General features: G+C 39.9%; 1 long non-coding RNA gene across 1 annotated transcript in view; it reads right to left on the bottom strand.

The window, feature by feature from the left end:
- The window catches only part of LOC144767673 (uncharacterized), a 72,872-nt gene extending 53,910 nt beyond the window's left edge, over window positions 1-18,962 (bottom strand). Inside the window, exon 1 of the long non-coding RNA XR_013598306.1 lies at window positions 18,880-18,962. This is a non-coding gene — a long non-coding RNA (uncharacterized LOC144767673). The remainder of the gene's footprint in view (window positions 1-18,879) is intronic.
- Window positions 18,963-21,483: the final 2,521 nt, after the last annotated feature.

Here is a 21,483-nt window from a genome sequence, read left to right as displayed (position 1 = left end):
AATCGCAAAGTCCGGTATTCAGAAGCAGGAATTTGATGAGGTCGCTCATCATATCTTCCTCCCTGACCTGTTGGAAAAAGCTGTGGGAAACACCGAGCTTCCAAACTTTCCTCCCAAACACTAATGGGACTCACTTTGGCTTGTTTCATTTGAAACAACTCAATAGCATTCCCCATGACTTCCTTGGAATGCAAAGGATGAACACTATAATGTTCATATATTTCTTCACTAGTAGAAGTTTCTACTTTCTCAATTTGACCAGCACACAAATCGCTATCCTCTTCCTCACTTACTTCCTCTTCTGCAACATATACATTCTTATAGTATTTATTATTTTTTTTCAAATACAATGTTGCCTTTTTAACTTTCCTAACATCTACTAAATCTTGCCATATTTTCTTATTCTTTGTCGGAACCCCATTAACTAAGATAACCAGAGGTTCCTCGTCCACTTTTTCTACTCCAATTGTGTTAATGTTTTTCTTCAAATCTAGAGGCAAATAAACAACTCTTCCCTTTAATCCTCTCTGTAAATCTGATGGAGGCAATTTCCCTGTCTTTGGCTCCATTCTTACAATAGCCTGAAAGGGATGGATATTTTAAATCAAAATAGATTCATAAGTATTTAAATCCTTCAATTCAGAAGGAATCTCAACCAATTCCAGATTATTATGAACTGCTTTAGCAGGCATCTGGTTTTGATTTAATTTGCAACAACAATAAGTACACACACGTTGATCCAATCCCAAATCAAAACAATTTTCTACCAACAAGTATGTTGCGAAATCCTTCCATTCACTATTATTTTCCCTTTCACTTTTTGCATATAAATCCACTAACTTAGTCTGATTCTTATAATAAGTGCGTCGACAACACACACAAGTGAAATTGGGCCTCTCACTTGATTTGACCTGAAACGTGGCAATTTCCCTCTGGAAATTATCTGTACTGGAAACCTGTACACTATCTTCCACATTACCCGCTTCTTCTTGGTCAATTTCAACATTCTCCTCTTTACTTCCAAAGTAACAAAACTCAATTTCTTCACATATATTCTTCACATCTATTTCAGAACCATGCAAAAGAGCAGCACATAATTTTTTAAGCATAATTGCTGGACTCTTAGCATAATACAACATTCTAACTAATTTCCTCACTTTATTATGATGCACTGCTAGCATCCTGAAATGATGAAAAACACTCTGGCATACTCTCCTGGAAAGACAAGCCAGTGAATGACCATGCAAACCTGTCACTTCTCTCACTCTGCAAGGATCTAATTCTTGCAACAACCTTATTTTCTGCTTCAAACTTTTCTTATTAAATGACCGTACAAAATCACAAAGCAAATTGATGGAATCCTGTCGCACACTGCAAATACTACTACACTTCCAGGTGTACACAGGACCCTTAGCACGTCTTCCTAAAACCTCATTACCTAACACCTCTTCTGCCTCTGTTGTCACAAGTTTTTCTTTTTCAACTGGACAACCATCTTTCACTTCATAAGCACGACCACTGGTGTCAACTGCATGCACCAAATCATTATCCTGGAAATAACTCTCCTCATTAAAAAATGCCTCACAGCTTGAACTATGCATCCATTCTCCAGAAAAAACTTCACAAAAATTACTACGATTAACTATTCTCTTCCATCTACTATTTCTTTTGAAATCATAAATTGCCTTGTTTAGCTTCCTAATTCTATTGATTATCAAAATAAATAACTTACGTTTAATTTCAAATGCCTGATCAATAACTTTCTCAACTTTTTTTTTTCTCTTATAAAAAACCACTTTCTGTTGACCTTTCTTAATATTTTTTAACAAATTGCCAATTATCCTGTTGCGGAACATTCGTTTACGAATGTCCCTAAACTGTTGTTTCCTTCTACTATCATGCACAGAGTTATCTCTTGCTCTAGCAGTAACATTTTTGATTGGCCTTTCCTTTCCATTTGAATTGGTTCTCTTTTTCTGGACTGAAACATTTTCTGTAGTAATATTTTTTTTACTGTAAATATTTCTTATGAATGTTTTTGTACTCTTACCCGGTGCTTTCTTGTTGACTTGACAAATCTTTTTGTTACAGGACTGCTGCTTTTTTTCAATCACCTGCTGTCTTTGACGTTTTGCAGCCTTTCTCAGTCTTTCTTTCGTTGGCATGGTGAAATGTTGAAATGATCTGCAGTTGAATCTGTGGTAAAATATATTAAAAAATGTTATTAACCACTATTACCCAACAGTACATCAATAACAGTAATCAAAAACTTAAAACACTACTTTACATTTTTACATATAAGATTTTTTAGTGCATGGCAATTTTAGAATACAGAAATAGCAGAAAAGAAATGGAATTTATAATCATGTTACCTGTGCTATCTTATATGTGAATCTGATCTAATTTTATGAGCATATTTTAATATTTTATTGAAGACACTACACATAACCTGTTTTTGAAGGTGTCTTTATTTTTAAATTAAACGGTTTACATTTTTACTTTTTTTTTATTATAAAATTTTAAAATAAATGTTTATAGTTCCATAGGCTCAAGCAGGTCAGCTTCCCACCCTATGTCATATAATTCGGACAAATCTGCATCCTCATCACGTTCTTCTTCATCCTCAGGATTTAAAATATCCAAGGGATCAACATCCACTGATGTTTCAATTACAAGTTCAATGATGAGGTCAAAATCAACTGATTGCAGATTATCGCTCATGTTTATGTTGTCTTTATCTTTAAAGAAAGATAACAACAATGAGATGTTGCAGAGTAAGAGACAAATCTCAGAGATTATAATAGTAAAATTGTTTAACAAGAGTAACATTTTGCAGCTATTATTTTAGCCATGTCCTGCGATGCTGAGCAGGTGAAGCCTATGTCTAATTTTTCAGTGAACAGGACTCATCTCTTCTTAACCTTGGATAAGCCTCACCGACTCTGTGTCCCCTGCAGATACTTAAATGTAAAGGGGCAGATTTATGTTAAATGGCACATCCCCAGGCATGCACCAGTTAACGTGCACCGCTGCTCTGCCACCCATGGTGTGCCGCATTTACAATCAGATAGGAGAAAGCTGCGTCAAAACCCTGCGCCTGCTTTAAGCAGGCATAGGTCTTGACGCAACATTGTGGAGATGGGGCACCTCTGAGCCTTGCTGGAGCTGCATCACACTTGCAATACAACTCCAGCAATGCGCCACCTTTACAGCACAGATACGTCACGCATCTGTGCCATTTTTGCCCCATGCTGCGCCGCATTGTAAATGCAGCACACCATGGGTGGCGGAACAGCGGCGCAGGATGACTGGCACATCCCTGGTGATGCGCCAGTCATCATAAATCTATCCCTAAGCTTCTTATCTTGTTACAGATGAACCGCCATATGTATCATGAAACTATTTTGCATTTCCTAAATAGCGAATTTTAAGGAATAAATAGCAATTCTTTACCATTCCTAATTTGCAATGAGCAAATTGCTAATTGCAAATTACCCATTCATTTCCATGGGCTAGGAGGCTCATAGGAATGAAGGTGCAATTTGTGATTAGCAATTAGCTCATCACAAATTAGGAATTTTTTCAAGGGTGCAGGGGTGTCTCAAGAACACCCTGCTGCACTCCTGAAAAAGAAATTTGGGGGCATATGGCGCACATACATGCCCTAAGGGCATGTATTGGCGTCATATGGCACCTTTTGTTTTTTGGAAAAAAAGCTTTTTGAAAAGAATTCGCAAATTACCACAAACTAGAAGTTGGTGGTAGTTTCCAAATCCTTAATGTCATTTTTTACATATTTTTTGTTTGATACATTGCATTTAAGGAATCGCAAAATTTGCAAATCCTTCAGTGCAATCGCAAAATAAGGAATAGCAAATATTGCTATTCCTTATTTTGCATCAAACTTGTTTGATACATACCATTTGTCTAATTAGCATTCGCAAAGGCCGAAATTTGCAGAATTTTGATCTTTGCGAATGCTAATTAGCTTGATACATATGGCCCCAAGTGAGGCCTGTCTTGCAACATGGTGCATCTTTTGCATCACTGCTGCATCGGTTTCATGTGGCACGTTTTTTTTTACACCATGACACATCTGCCTAAATGCATCAATTTGTAATTTTGTCGCCTCATAGCAAATCTTTTGCACCGCCGCTGCATCATAAAAGTGACGCACAGTGGCGCAAAAGAGGCATACACCTATCATAAATCTGTCCCTAGCATTTTAAATGATTAATCCAGGATGACGATAAGGTGTGGCCTATCCAGAGGTTTGTTTAAGGTGAGGCCTACTCAGGATTGCAGATTAAAGTTACACTTGATGAAGAATACAGAGGAGATAATACATGTAAAGGCCTACCAATGAAGTAAGTAATGTCCACTTTATTGCGCCAGTCATCATAAATGTATCCCTAAGCTTCTTATCTTGTTACAGATGAACTGCCATATGTATCATCAAACTATTTTGCATTTCCTAAATAGCGAATTTTAAGGAATAAATAGCAATTCTTTACCATTCCTAATTTGCAATGAGCAAATTGCTAATTGCAAATTACCCATTCATTTCCATGGGCCAGTAGGCCCATAGGAATGAAGGTGCAATTTGTGATTAGCAATTAGCTCATCGCAAATTAGGAATTTTTCCAAAGGTGCAGGGGTGTCTCAAGAACACCCTGCTGCACCCCTGAAAAAGAAATTTGGGGGCATATGGCGCACATAAAAATTAACAACATTCCTTTACCTCAAAAACGATTTTCAACTCATAATTTGAAAACACTGCCCACAGGGAAATGACTTAAAATGTCCTTAAGACACATGAAAGTGTTTTTTGAAAGCCTTTGCAATTTTTTTGGGTCACTTTTATCATGGTTATGTAACTCAAACAGTCAAAATCTAAATTTACCATGCACAAGTGTAACCATATTTACAAGGAATGTGCCCCACGGAGAAAGGTCTTTTAATGTAATATGGGAAAAATGACATCAAATGTCCTTAAGACACATAAAAGCGTTTTTTGATTGCCTTTGCAGCATGTTTGTATCACTTTTAACATGGCTATGTAACACAAACATTCAAAATCTAAATTTGCCATGCACAGGTGGGAGCATATTTACAAGCAATTTGCGCCACAGAGAAAGGTCTTACATTGAAATGGGAAAAATAACATCAGAGACAGTCAATTGCCTTATAAAGAAGCATACACCATTATCTCCTTGTCATAAATTTAAAAACAATTCCTTTTCCCCAAAAACGATTTTCAAATCATAATTTCAAAACACTGCACATGGGAAAATTACTTAAAATGTCCGTAAGACACATAAAAGCGTTTTTTGATTGCCTTTGCAGCATGTTTGTATCACTTTTAACATGGCTATGTAACACAAACATTCAAAATCTAAATTTGCCATGCACAGGTGGGAGCATATTTACAAGCAATTTGCGCCACAGAGAAAGGTCTTACATTAAAATGGGAAAAATAACATCAGAGACAGTCAATTGCATTATAAAGAAGCATACACCATTATGTCCTTGTCAGAAATATTATAACCATTAATTTTCCTCAAAAACGATTTTCTAGTCATAATTTGAAAAGACTCCACAGCTCCTATGCAGAAAAACACCCTGTCAGTACTAATACTTCACATTTTCTCCAATTACATTTTCTCAAAGAAACAAAATCTATTTGTAAAACACTTGAGACAAAGCAACATTTGAAAAACACAACTTTCTTCATAATTTTCTCCTTAAAGCACACTATTCTCTATCTAAATTAAAGAAATATTTTCTCACCTTAGCAAATACTTTGAGTTTGAAAACAGTCTCAGAAACACACCAATTTGTCTTCAGCAGAGCAAAAGGTATGCACTCCAGAGTCTGCAGCTATCAAAAGCACAGAAATGCTGTAATTCTTCACACATATCTCTCATGTCACCCAATCGAAACTCTTCCCTCACTTTTTTTCAAATGAAAACCCTTCCCCCCTCTGCCCTTTCTGCCTTTTCTGCCTGGCAACCACCTCTTGGAAGACTTCTGGTGTTTGCAAGTTCACACAACAATGTTGCAATTGAACTCTGAACTCTCAGTGCACCTCATATCCAGTGCATTCTTTCATTTAATGATTTTTTCCTGACCACTCAAAATACATCTTTCAAACAACTCATCCATGCACCCTAACTTTCTGTTTTCAGCAATCAAATTCCACCAATCACTGTTACTGCTTCATTAACACAGAAACTCCACAGTTTTTTTCATTTTAAACTCTTATTTTTTCAACTGCCATTTCATTGCCACACTTCATCTGACTGCAGGAGAACGTTCTCTCACCATGTTTTCTGTCTGGATTGTTGGACATAGTTACATCTATTGGGCTCAGAGGTATGCTGAGAACAGGAATTTACCTAACCTCAATTTACAAGATGTGGAAATTAAGTGGTTTGGCCACAGAGGATTAAAATGTCACCAATTGATACCATTGGTGAAAACCTTTATGCATTTGCCAAAACCTGACCTGTTAATTGTGCACTGTGGAGGTAATGATTTGGGCACTTTGACTGGGGTAGGTCTGGAAATGCTTTTAAAGGACACCTTTGAGCAATTGATGGCACTTTTTCCTCAGACTGCCTTGGTATATTCAAATATATGCCAAAGACAGAAATGGAGGTGGTCAAACCAATTTTGTCCACAAATTGAGAAGTCGAGGAAGCATGTAAACAAATCTGTTTCAGCTTACATGAGAGACCATGGAATGGGCTCCCTGTACAACAATAACTTGCGTTACTACATGCAAGATATCTACAGAGGAGATGGAGTTCACTTCTCAGATGAGGGCAACAGAGTTTTCATTCTGAATTTAAGACTGTGCATTGGTACCTACTTATAAGTACCTAAATGTACCATAAACCCAAAAGCTCTTCTCAGAGCTACCCTACATCTGATCACTCACAATTATTATTTTACTCTAACTTTTTTCACTAATTTTCAACAAAGTACGCTCCCTGGGGCGCTTCCCGGTATGCGAACCGGGAGCTAACCTCGCTAAATTTAAAAAAAAATGTTTTTTTTTCGCACATATGGGCCTCCTCAGCCACCCTCAGAAAACCTAGGGGGTCAAGATAAGTCTACCGTGCCCCCTTCTACCCATTCTGAACATTATTTGCCCTCCATCTTGTATCTTAATTCGACCGAAACACAAAATGGTGGACTCCCGTAACGCTTAAGGTTCGCGAACCGGGGCGCTCACCAGTTCGCGTACCGGGTCGCTCCCTGGGAAGCGCACCATCAAAAAAGGTGGGAAAGTAGTTTACAGAAAAGCGACTGGAGACAATTTCACCAAATATAGATTACCTCATACTACATACCAATGTCTACCATTTTCACAAATTTGATTGAAATTCCATTTAACCATTTAGCCTGTAGACCTCTCTAAATACCCTGAGGTAAATTACTTCACAAAACACATCTGAAGTGTTGGAATTGACAACCAATTAAAATGTTACTTTCATTTTCTACTTTTTTTACCTGACATTTGATTGGTTATGTACCTGAATATATATAAAGAAAGAGAGAGAAACACAGCCATTTTGACTACTACTTCCTGAATTACATTGCAAGATCATTTTCACTCACAACTTAAACTTGTTTTTAGAAGGTGAGATATTATTTTATACATTTGAAAACATTTTCAGATAGTTATATACTATCCCTCTGTAAGAGTTAGACATTGAGAAAGGCTTCTTTATTATAATTATGGATTGATTTAGGTTTCTGTGGTATAATTATGAATTTACTTAGGCTTCTTCTACTATCCCTCTGTAAGAGTTAGACATTGAGAAAGGCTTCTTTATTATAATTATGGATTGATTTAGGTTTCTGTGGTATAATTATGAATTTACTTAGGCTTCTTCACAGGCACTTTTTAATAGTACTACTTCACGCCTGAAACCATACAGTGCCCATAGATTACTTCTCTGTTATAAACTCACAAGTACCTGTCTGAACTTAAACTCAACAGTGCCCTATCACTACTGATATATTTATTTTTTATGCAAATTACAGCAATAAAATGGAAGGTGAGCAGAATGTTTCCTTCGAAATTATTCTGGACAGCAACAATGAACAAGTTATGGAACCCATTGATGACTTAGAATTCATGGATGAGTCACGGGACTATGAATTACTTCAATGTGTAGAATCTGTCGATCATTTACTCCATTATGATGACGGTCAAATGTGGGAACTTATGTTCACTCAACAAGAGGACATATCGGACAGTCAAATGCTAGACGTTCTATTAAATTTTGAAAAACAATCTGAAAAATAAAATTGTATGTAACATTAAAAAATTGTTTGAGTCTTTAATCATTTTTATATGTAATTCATAAACTAGTTAAATGTTAGAAATGTTATTAAATTTTGAAACACAATCACAATAATAAATAATTGCTTAAAAAATAAAAAAATTAAAAAATAATCAACAAAACCAACAATCAATTAACATACAGTATTTGAAAAGTCTATCATTCATTTTTCATTATAGTACGCTGCCCAGAACGCTTCCCGGTTCGCGAACCGGGCGCTACCCACGCAAAAAAACAAAAACAAAAAATATTTTTTTTTTGCCCCGCGGGGCCCTTTTAAAGCCTCCACATTAAACCTAGGGGGTCAGGGAGGATATACTATGCCCCCTTATGGTCATTTCCCCCTTTGTTTTGGCCTCCTCTTGTCTCTCAATCCTACCGAGAGACAAGATGGCGGCCGCTCCGGACTGTTTAGAATGTTGACAGACACCGGAGAGCCAATCAGCTTCGCTACGCGAAGTTCCGGTACGCGTAAAGTCCGCGAACCGGAGCGCTGCCCAGAGCGCGCTTACAGATATATATCTTTTTTTAAACGTTAATTTCTCAAAATCCACTGAAGCACATATATTGAGACCTAGCAAAGGCACATCGGGCTACCAGTCCCTACAATTTTGCCAAGTTTCGTGCAAATCCATTCAGCCGTTCGGGCTAAAAGTGAGGCCAACCGCCCTATGGAAAACTCAATGTTAAAAACACGTTTTGGGACCCCCCTTTTTTCTCGGCCCCCCCTTGACGAACCCCCCCCCAAATTTCCAGGGGCTGCTCAAAAACAAAATGTTCCAAATTTCAACCAATTCCGTCCACAAACGCCAAAGTTATTAGACATAGAATTTTCAAAAATCCCATAGGGAAAAAATCCTAACTATATATACCTACTGGCGACCGCCAGTAGGTAATATATATAGATATAGGCAACTGTTATTGATGGATTGACAAAGGCTTCTTGAAAGCCGAAACGCGTCTCTCCTGACCTCTGGGATTGAGGGCGACCTGGCAGAATAAAATAATGCTGAATCTTAAAACACCTCGAGTCCGTGCCATTCTTCCATGGAGTTCCTGTGGGAGCTGGATTTTTTTGTTCATATATATATATATAGCAAGGAGCAGCTCACTGGAGCTTTACAAGGCACTCCAAGTACCATGAGGCTTAGCGCGAGCCGACGCCCACTGGGGCGGATGAATATTTAAAATTGGACTGCCATTGCTCACGTGCTGATTGGTGTTTGCCTCTGAAGAAATGCCTTGCAGCATGAAACGCGCCAGGCTATGAACTTGGGCAAGCCTTCACTCCTTAATGCTGTAACCCTGTAACCCTGATGAAATAAAACGAAGAGTGAACCTACCTGTTTGTGGCTTTCCTGAATGGGCAACTGTTATTGATGGATATATATATATCCACAGAAAAGTCCCCGTGCAGGAAGCCCCCGACCATTCAGGGCGGTCTCTAGACGGGCACGGAGGGGCCCGTTGAATCCAAACAACGAAAGCAACAGCAAATAGAGACCCATTTCAAGAGTAAAGCACTTTATTTCAAAGTGATGCCGCACACATGCTCCCTTCAGTCCTACATGTTTCGGCGTAATGACGGCCTTGATCACGGACAGGAAGCGATGGCAAAGTGCTTCCGTGCTGGCAATTAAGTAGATTTTGCACATGTGACTGTTAGGTGCCTCCAAATTCCACTATGCACCACGAAGCACAAATCAGTCTGATGTTAAAAGGCAGTTCTTAAATATTTCAAACATTTTCTTCTCATTCATTCATATAGAACCATGGTGCATCAAATATACTGTCTAGATGGAAACAGTCACAAACTCAGATAACATGGTGTTAAAATTGTCACTTTGAGTAAAAGCTTCACTCATGAACGATTGTAAGGGAAATACAACCCCAACAAATCCCTTTCAGCGCTGATGGCAATTTTGCTATAGTACATTATTATATATATATATAGAGAGAGAGAGAGAGAGAGAGAGAGAATCAGAAAAATGCTTTATTCGATTTTAGCAGAGACATAAAATCATAAAAGCAACAATCATTTAGACCATTTCATAAAGATAGTAACCAAACATTAAAACATTAAAATTAGATTACATTGATAGTTTTCAATCCAGAGCATTTTCATACTAAAATTAACATATAATAGAATTCCGTTTCCTTAGGATACTTTTTAAAAAACTAGTCATAATCATAACACCTTTTTTATTTGCCATTTGCTGTAGAAATAAGTAGGCTGGTGAACATTGGCGCCAGGAGCTCTGCTTCAAATATTGTCTAATCCATTTTCTACGTTCAGACTCATAATATTTACAAAATAAAATCATGTTAATGTGGTTTGCAATTATGAATTATCACATGGGCAGAACTCCAGAATCCTTGACCAGGCGTTTTTTATTAGAAAGGTTACCAAGCGATGGAACATTTCAAATCTGAACCTGGTCAGAATAAACCGGTCGAAACCCATTGTGCAATGCAATAGATAGGGTTGAATCGCATAACAGGCTAAGGTCATTTGATGCTGAACTACGGTTGTTTTAGTGAGTTCACCCGAAGATCTTAATAATTCAAAATGATCCATGCATAACGCTTTTAGTTCCTTTCTTGATAACCTGCAGATTAGTTCAAGGTTATTATAAAATTCCGGTCTATGAAGATCAGTTAATGTTTTTCTGCGGTACTCTAGCCATAGAATGCGTTTTGAGTTGTCTAGAGCCATAACGTCCTTAATAATTTCCCGGTTAAGGCCCAACGCATCTACAGACCATACTCTCTGCCAGAGTAAAATTGGTTGTAATTTTATAAGATCGTAAATAAACTCCATACCTAATTCTGCATGGCAATTAAAAACTGACGATCCCTGCGGAAGCGCTAAAAGATATCTTAAAAAGCAATTCTCTGCTATTTGAATGGACGCTACATTCTGAAAACGCCAGATACCCGCCCCAAAAGGTGCAATGCTTCTGCATTTAGTTATGTATATTTTTAGGAGAATTTCAGGTGGTCTTTTTCCTAATTTTTAGGCAAAATTCATTAATGCCATGATTGAGCATTTAAACAGTTGATTCCTGCTCTTAACCGCAGGACCCAACGAGCCAGAGCCATCTAGGAGCACCCCTAGGTAGGAGAAGGTTTTGGTATGTTCAATTGAAACACCACCCGCCTGAATGTTTTTACTTATAGCCCGGTCTTTCCCACACTTCATCACATACGATTTTTTAGCATTGATTTTAAGGCCCCTAATTTCCATAAACTCTGAATATTTAGAGAGAGCCTTCTGGGCGCCTATCCTAGTTCTTGCCATTAGCACCACGTTGTCCGCATAGAGAAGGGAGACGGACTGTTTTTTCCCATATCTTGGTGAATCTACTATACTGCTCTCCAAATCCTCCTCCAAAGCGATTGTATATATGGAGAAGAGGAATGGAGCCAGGATGCAGCCCTGTCTCCATCAAAAGATCCAGGGCAGGAGGCAGATCCTTTGAGCTCAACGCTGCCAAACTTTGAAACTCCCTCCCCCCCTCCCTAAGATCTAACCAGATCCTCTCTTCTTTCCGCAAAGAACTAAACACCTCTTTAGAAACTAGGCACCCCATCCCCCCTCAGAGTACTATGCCCTCTACTCAGCGCTGGGACGCCCTCGGGCAGCAGCCGCGCTATACAAATCCCCTTTTCATTTCATTCATTTCATTTCATTCATTTCAACTCCCTTCTCTATGCGGAAAGGCTTCGTGCATTCACCCTTCAGGTCGTGTCTCACCTTCGCAGTGGCTCCTGTATATTGCTGTCGAAGGAAATGTACAATTGCAGGTTCCACCCTATAATCTTCCAATATTTGCCAAAGCTTATTATGATCTACACAGTCGAAAGCGGCTGTGAGATCGACAAATATGGCATATAGACATCCTGTCTTTGCCTGGGTGTATTTCCCTTGTAACATCACAAAGTTTAGCACCTGCTCCACTGTACCCATCCCCTCCCTAAAGCCATACTCGACCGGGCTCAAGATGTTATTATCATCTGCCAAAGTTTGTAGTTTATTTAGGACCACCCTGCCTGCAATCTTCATGAGGGAGTCCAAGAGAGATATAGGCCTGTAATTAGCTGGATTCTCTCTATCCCCTTTTTTATAGATAGGTATTACTACGGATTCAGACCAAGTTTTAATAAATCCTTTGGCACAACTGGCCGTCAGGACACGTGTGCATATTGGGGCTCATAGTTCGGTAGTCATCCTAAAGATATCATTTGGGATTCCGTGGGGACCCGGGGCTTTTTTTCCCTTACTGTTATTAATTGCCAGTAAGACTTCCTCATAAGAAAACTCTATTGTTATCGGAGAATGTTCCTGCTCTTGATCACCCAACTCCGTATTCTCTGAGGGCCTGACAGGATTTCCAACCTCTACTTTGTATACCTTCGAGAATAAATCTATCCAGGTATTTTCATCAATGGCGGCTCTATTCTAGATGTATCTTTTTTGGTGAAATAGGGAGCATTCACTGCCTGCCAGAACAGCTGAGAGTCTCAACTTTGAGCGGCCTCCAACAAATTTTGCCAGGCCTGTTCTTTTATTTATTTCTTCCGATGATTCCTTGCTAAATTATAAGCCTTTCTGCATATATACATGTATAGTTATATATATATATATATATTTAACATAGTTTGTCTTTTTTTAACAATTTTAGTTTGAAACAATACTTTTTCTGATATTTTTGTACTTACCATAATATGTATATGTAAATTAAATGTATGACCCGATATTTATGTATCACAATATTTATGTTCTCAATATTATGTCACTGATCCTTAGGAGCAGTACCTGGCCATATGTCAGGCCGAGCTTCCAACCCTTATTACATAGAAGACCATGTTCAGAGGAGATTGGGCATCCTGTGGTAAATCCCCAATGTGCATGGCTGAAGGCTGTGCACAGTGAGGGATTGCAGTTCCCTGTAGTGGCGGCTCCCAGTGGTTAGCCCCTTCTTGGCTTTGGGCAGAGGGCTTAACTGCAGTACGGTCCCTATACTCAACCCCTCCTGGGAACATCCAAAGAGCATGCACAGATGGCGTTCTGCATCTAGTGGCAACTAGGCCACAGGGTGGGCATTACACCATAGGAAATGTGCTAGTCCAGGCCCTGCATCCAACTCCTCCTGTGCAGAAGGCCACGTGCAGTGGAGTTTGGACATCATGCGGGGGGTAGGGCACAGAAACTTGCTTCTGGCCATGCCCAGCATGCAACCACTGCTGTGCACAGCAGAATTCAGTGCACAGTCAGTGATGGTAGCTCCCAGGTATGTTGGGAGCATTACCCAACTATGCGACCATCCTCTGTTTTGCAGTGGGGTTTGGGCATAGAGCCTGGAAGCAGGCCTCTTTGACCAATCTCTGTTTTGCACCACTGGGGGTAGAAGGGTTGGATGTTCCAAGTAGTTGACCACACCTTGGCAAAGCCCATGCTTAGTGGGTGTTGGATAACCCATGCTGGAAAGGTTCATGGTCTTCCCACCAGCTGTAAGTGCCTATCCCAATGGAGAAACTATTTTGGCATCTTTGATACTTTGATGAGGGGGCATATTCCCACATCCAAGTTAGTGAGAACTTGAACTGGCAGGTGCCAAAATTTAGATAATTAGGAGGATGCAGACAGAAAAAAGTTGACAAAGCTGTAATTTGCAAACTCAATTGGGAAGTCTTTGACAATGAAGTTCAGTGAGTGGGCGGGTGTAAAATTGTCTTGTAAAGTAGAAAAAGGGAATTTAAAGTTTTCAAGGCCTAAGACGGCTGTGGTGAAGTTGGAGGATGGAAAATGGTGAAATATTGGACAATTGCCCATTCTTCATGTGGGCAGTGCAGTGACGAAAATAGGTGAACAAGATCAAACTAGGGCATGTGTGTTGAGGGAAGGATAAGGCAACAAAACAAAAATCATCACCCACCACATTTCACCATTTTGTAGCACATGGGGTGTAGCTCTATATTTGACGTTAGTGCTTCACTTTAGATTTGGATAGGTCTGGTGTTATGATAATGATTAGAGTTTTTATTTTACGTTTTTTTATTGAGAGTACAGTCGGATATGTTCTCCTGAATGCCGGTCACATACTGGATTATTGAATGGAAATAAAGAATATTCTTACACTTTACTAAAGGGTATAGACTCATCAATATGTAGTGTGTCTCCCTTCATAAATCAATCAATCAATCAATACATTTGTAGAGCGTGCTACTCACCCGTGAGGGTATCAATGCGCTGACGGGAGGGGGGGGTGCCACTACTGCTCGAATAGCCAAGTCTTGAGGTGTCTCCTGAAGGCGAGATGGTCCTGGGTCAGTCGTAGGTGTGCGGGGAGGAAGTTCCACGTCTTGGCTGCCATGTAGGAGAATGATCTTCCTCCGGTAGTGGCTCTGCGAAACCGTGGGACGGTGGCGAGGGCAAGGCTGGTGGAGCGGAGCTGGCTGGTGGGAGTGTAGAACGAGAGGCGGTTGTTGAGGTATTCGGGGCCCATATTGTGGAGTGCTTTGTGTGCGTGGGTGAGCAACCTGAACATGATCCTCTTGCTGATCGGGGAGCCAGTGCAGGTTTCTCAGGTGGGCGGATATGTGGTTGTGGCAGGGGATGTCGAGGATGAATCGTGCGGAGGCGTTCTGTATGCGCTGAAGTATAGGGCGTTCCCGTAGTCTAGTCAGCTGGTGACAAGGGCCTGGGTGACTGTCTTTTTGGTTTCGGTGGGGATCCATCGGAAGATCTTTCAGAGCATGCGCAGGTTGTTGAAGCATGAGGACGAGACTGCGTTGACCTGCTTGGTCATCGTGAGGGAGGAGTCCAGGATGAATCCCAGGTTGCAAGCGTGGTCCGTGGGTGTCGGTGCGGTGCCCAGCGACGTGGGCCGCCAGGAGTCGTCCCAGGCGGATGGGGATTGTCCGAGGATGAGGACCTCCGTCTTGTCCGAGTTGAGTTTTAGTCGGCTGTGCTTCCTCCATTCTGCAACATCTTTCATTCCGTCCTGGAAGTTGGCTTTGGCGGTGAGAGGGTCTTTGGTGAGGGAGAGTATCAGTTGGGTGTCGTCGGCGTAGGAGATGATGTTGATGTTGTGTTTGCGTGCGATGGTGGTGAGGGGGCTCATGTAGATGTTGAAGAGGGTTGGGCTGAGTGATGAGTGTCAGGAAGCTTCATTCTCCAATGACTTTGCGCGGAAGCAGAATGTTGCTATTTACCCAAATCCTCCTCACCATCCCCTAGCCCACGCAATCTTACAAATGCATGAAAGCCAAGTGAACAGCAATGGGGAAAGGGGCATTGGACAGAGAAGAGACTGCACCCGTCTTCTTCGGCTACCGTGAACCCCCTCTTGGTCTTCGGTCTTCTTATGTCTAGTTGGACTTCTTCTTCCTGTGTCCTGGTAGCTGTAAACAAAATAAATGTTATCTTATCCTGTCTTTTTCCTATCTATGCTAAACACCCTGTCACCTCTCTCTCTCTCTCTCTCTGGACAACCTACCCGACTTAGAGGGTGCCTGCGCTTCTCTTCTTTCTTCAGCTTTTGTTCTTTATTTGGAAGTCTTTTATTCTAAAAATAAATATTAACAATGTCCTTGAGTCTCAGCCTAATTCTCTCTGAATCTTATCTTTTTGTCCTTTAGTGATTTCTCAACTGGCCTCCTAGCTGAAGTCTTTTTTAAGTTGGGATTCTGGAGTTGACTGGTAAGGATATATTCTTCTTATTATCTTTTTTCCTTCTTTAGTATTTCTTTTATTGTAAGCAGCAGCTTTGTCCTTGTACTTATTCTTAATTAATATTTTCTTTAGGAAAAGACTACTGCTCAACTTGACCTGGCTTGCATGAACTTAAAATGGAACTAGCTCGTTGGTAAGTATCGAGTACTTTCTGCATTTACACTTGAACTAGTTTTCTTCTCAAAATAACTAAATGAACACTTAGTAAGCTCTATCCTTACTCTCTTAACCTCTTCTCAAGAATAACTGTCGACTGTACATTTACTTATCTCTTCAACAATGAGCATCCCACCAAACTCCTCACTGTGCTCAATATTGTCCTTGGCGAAATACTTCAACTCTCAGTACTCCGCTACCGAATTCCGACAAAAAAGCTCATAGACTTCTCCTCGAAAAAGGCGCGTCAAAAAACGAACTCTGTCACGCTGACTGGAATGGCACCAAAACTCTCCGCTGCTGCTCCTCTGACGACTCCGATGAAGTGCGCACTTCTCAACGCGCTTCACCTGCAAATTCCGAATTCTGTAGAACGTCTAGTGCGTTCACTGAACAGTCTCCGGAGGTCTGGTTAGCGGCCATATTGGATTGGGTTTTAGATTGAGTTCTTCCTGCAATTTTAGCACGGGGACTAAAACGAACCCTGAAATGCCTTCCCTGCCTACTCTTGGTCTGCTTCCTGACAATGAGCCCTGGGGTAAGCAACGAGAAGCATGTGCAGCATGGAGAATATGAATATAAAAAACAGTAAAGCCACTGAAAAAACAAAGGTTAAAGTGACATTAAATGGAGATAAAAACTGGGAACTTCACCAAAAAAAAACAAAGGCTAAGGTGAATTATTGCTAAAAAACAAAGAAACACTCAAATTCATCTTGTATAGTTTAGTGAACTAACTGTAACTTATCATGCACTGCTTACGACCTCACAAATTACATCACTAATTTTATGACAAATGTCATTATTGGTGACATCATTGATGGCATCTCAAATGACAACATTGAAGACATCACTGAAAACATAATAGACATATCAGCATAGCGTTACTGAGAATTCACAAACAGACTCATAGGATGGAAATGGCTTGTGCCCAAGAAGCAAGCATTATTGTGCATGTTGAAAGTTAAGTGGTGCACCGTTTACAAATCACTAAGTTTCGGGTGCAAGCATTACACCCTTAAGATTAAGGCTGACCACACTGAATGTGGGGTGTAGAGGTAAGTTTGTAAGTAAGTTGAGACTTAAAACCCCAAAAATGTTCCCCAAAAAACTATGAGAAAGGCCAAACCTTCTACTGACAATATATTATCCGCCAGTGTATATCTGGGCACATGCCCACATTAAATAGTTGTAACACAGTGCAGTACACAAATTTGATGTAGCAAGGATGTTTATAAAGCAGGGATGCTTATCTGCCGAACCTCAATCAAGACTTCAAAGCATAGGAGATTGTTGAATAATCTAGAGTGTAGGATGTCCCCTTAGAGGTGGTTTATCTCTCACTGGTGTTGTAATAATGGCTGTAAGGCTATATATCATATATCACTTTGCCCAGCTCATCACCATGTGTAGAGTGTTTTACTAAACTAAGAGTGTTGGTCATTGAGCCTGAAAGAAAATGTCTTTACAGTGGTAAATGTATACTTATCTACCTCCCAACATAAAAATGTAAGTCATGGGAAGTCTTTAAGTCAGTAATACCATTATGGTGAATAGTAAATTGTCCACAGCTGTAGTGTGTTGAATTACTTCAAGGCCACAAATCCAACTAGATGATACCACAATGATTTTATGATGTCAACAATGATTTGAGTGATGTAATGTGTGAGGTCATACGAAGGTAATGGTGGGGGAGTGAGTTTTAGTTAGCTCGATAAACTATAACTTGCAAATTTCAGTATTTAAAAATAATGTTTAATAGCTAACTATAACAATTTGCATTTGAAAAGAGAGAGCGGGGAATGGGGTCAAGTACAATTGCACCTATCCTAAGTACTGTATAGTGAATAGATTTTTTTAGGTGCCACGGACCGGAGATTCACAAGCCCCTAAATCTCCCAAGCCAGATGCCTTGCTTACAACTCCACAATACACAATGGCCCAGCACACTAATACATTCCAATATTTCAACAAAAATAACAATAACAATTTTCAAAATGATGGAAGCAGCAGTTCAGTGGAGTTCGTTTGTAGTTCGTTCTTTATTACTTCAATTAAAAAATATAGCCAACGCGTTTCGTCCTTCATGGACTTTTTCAGGGCGGAAAAAATAATGGTTTTAATTCCTTTGGCAAAATGTCTTAAGTCACTCCCCAGTGGCATCCAGCTTGAACTCAAGAGTGCCTTTCGAATGTCTTTATTTTTATTTATATTCAGAGAGGTTGTGACTGCAGTGCTTCAATGTCCAAAAAGTCAATCTTTATCAGAAAAGTCAGAGCCGGCTCCATAGCATGGCATCTCGGAGGATGTGGAGGACAGTTAAGGGATTATGTTTTTTTCTTCATGCATGTTTTCAGTTTTATCAAAATATTTTCCTAACCAGTAAGTTGTTTGGCTAGCTATAGAACACATGCCATATGCATTTTCAAAAATGTCTTGCCCCAAATGCTTTAAGGGTGAGATAGAGCTTACTTACAACTATCAGTTTACCAATATGCATCTGACTGTTTACACCTTGTGGGAGTTGCGTCACAGCTCACATACACAGTGTGGTCTTAACACTATAATGCTAAGAGTCTGGACACCTGCTATGGAGAGTGCCCCAGTTTTCCTACTTTACTCCTCTTACCTGTGTTGCTCCTCTTCCTGATTTTTCTGGTCACACAAAGAGGCACCCCAACCAGTAGCGCCAAAACCAGAATGCTGGCAACCACTATTCCTGTGATTGCTGCTGTAGATACTCCTGAAAAAGAGGAAGTATGAATAGTTATTTGCATACTACTAAAGGGCAGAACCAACATCCCAGGAAGAATGCCAATGAGTTGTTAGTCTAAGCAAAGATAGAAGTGCAAGTGTGACCATACTAATGAATAACAGACATCAAAACCTGGAGTTAAAATTATGGAGAAGAACCACCAATGAGGTCTAAATATAGTTGAAGAATTTTACTATAAGCCAATCCCAAAAATACCCTGCAGAACATACTTGATAGTGGATAGGTATTACCTTCAGAGCAGTGCAGAATAATTTTGGGCAATGATCCTTAAACTGAAATGATGTCCTCAGTCTATCTTGTAGTTGACTGTTTATTGATAACTAGAAGATCAAATGTATTAACATGCAGAGAGCTATCTTAGTCTTGCACCACACTATGGAGAACAATTGAAACGCAGAAGGTTATTTATTTTCTGAGGATGCTGTAGTAAAGCTGAATTACTGGAAACATTACTAAATGTGAAATGATGCTTATAAAACATTATGGATTTCATATTGGGAAACATCCAATGAGCCAAGCCCCTGTTATTCAAATTGACCATGCCAACTTCCCTAGTACACACTTTTGGAACCACTAAGGTTGAACCAAACACTAGCAACACCAATCCAGTGTTCCTTTTCTGACTCATAAAAGAAGTGGGAACAATGGGCCCTATTCACCAAAAAGCATATAGGTTAGTTCTCAGCCGAAGGTACCTTTAAATTCTTTTGCCGTTAATAAACAATATGTTTAGTACACCACAAAATGAAGTTGGTGTAGCTTTCTAGGCATTCTTTTGGGAATTATATGTGACTATTCATGCTGTGCGAAGTTCTATAAAGCATAAAATTCCATACAGGGAAGTAGACCTTCCTCTACAAAAGCACACTTTATGTTCATTTTGGGTAAAGTTCTTCTCCCACACCCCCATATTTACTACCTTTTCATGAAACACAGCACAGTAAGGAAAGTTACTGTGCTGATTTGTATGAAGCTGAGCTGTGCCATATTTATAAAGAAATGGCTATTTACTCAACTGCCAAATAATACATCATTTTTGTTATTTACCTAGTGGTTGGAAAAACAGTATATAGTTAAGGTTTACAATTTGACTGAATGACCAAATAATTAGGGTGAAGGAGGTCTTTATTCAGCCAGCCATGACAATAAAAAAGGATTCCAGGTAATGGAAGAGTGGTGGGCATCTTGTGATGGGAATGCAGCATGTACTAAGCTTATGAATGCAAGTGCAAATACAAATGTACAATGGTTTGTAGAAAGGCAAGTGCATGAATTAAGCTAAGCTGTTTACAGATGATAAACATCAAAATCAATTAAGGATAAGAAAATATAATATGTTTCAGGAGTTTCGGGATATGGTGCAAAGATATGTTGTGCTGCTGTCTTGAAGAGTTTGGCGAGCTGCAAACAATAATGAGTATGATTTTAAAACATGCTGCATAAATGTTTAATACACTCATGACAATACGTAGGCCCAGATTCAAAAAGGTTTAGCATTTGGTTAGCATTACTTTTGTAATGCTAACCCGATACTAAACCTATTTGGGGTTTAACAAACCAATGCTACTTGTTATTAGCGTTGGTTTGTTTAGAAAAGTAACTAAAAGCAACGCAAAACACTGCTTTGTATTACTTTGCATCAAGGGGGTGTTACATGTGGACAATGGGTGTTCCCATGCAACCACTCATGCTCTTTGATGCTAAACCCTATCTACTAACATTAGTAGACAGGGTTTAGCACCAAAAATTAACGCTGCTGGAAAGTTGTCATACCTCCTTGCTTTCCTGACTTTGCATGCGTGCGGCACTGTGTGAATACATACAAAGTAGGAAAAGCTTTGAAATGTGTCTACACATAGTAGTTTGTACTTGAATAGTACCCTTCCAGTACAAGACCTATAGTAGACTTACTCACACACCAGACACACACACACAGCCTACCACTATGGCGCTACTGTGTGTGCTTGGTGCACAGCATCTAAAATCAGTGCCAGGGCTAGGGAAAGGGGAGGAGAGGAGAGTGCCATATCTATGTGAATATGGTGCTCTCCTGTTCTTTCCCTTACACGCAACGCAGCGCTACCTCTTCGGGAGCTGCACTGCACTGTCAGACAGCTATGAGTATCTGGGCCAAAGTATTCATGATCTTTCTTTTTGGGATTTTTAAGGCCTGGCAGCTTTCTGGGCTTTTGTATGGAAGGTTGTGTGCTAGCTTTTGGTTTCCTTTTAAGAATGATTGTACATGCTTAATATTTCGGACATGAAAATACAGCAGCCATCAATAACAAGCACCAAACAGGGAATGCAGTGAGATAGGTGATAGTTAGACGTGGGGCAAGGGGTGCATCCAGTTGGCAATTGGCACGTGGGGGCACAGTGATTTAAGTCACTTGCAGGAGAAGGTGCGTAGCTAGAGCTTGTGGCGCCCGGGGCTATTCCTCAGATTGCCGCCCCTGG

Source organism: Lissotriton helveticus, chromosome 7, assembly GCF_964261635.1.
Source record: "Lissotriton helveticus chromosome 7, aLisHel1.1, whole genome shotgun sequence".
Lineage (NCBI taxonomy): Eukaryota > Metazoa > Chordata > Amphibia > Caudata > Salamandridae > Lissotriton > Lissotriton helveticus.
This window is presented reverse-complemented; position numbering and strand designations above follow the sequence as displayed.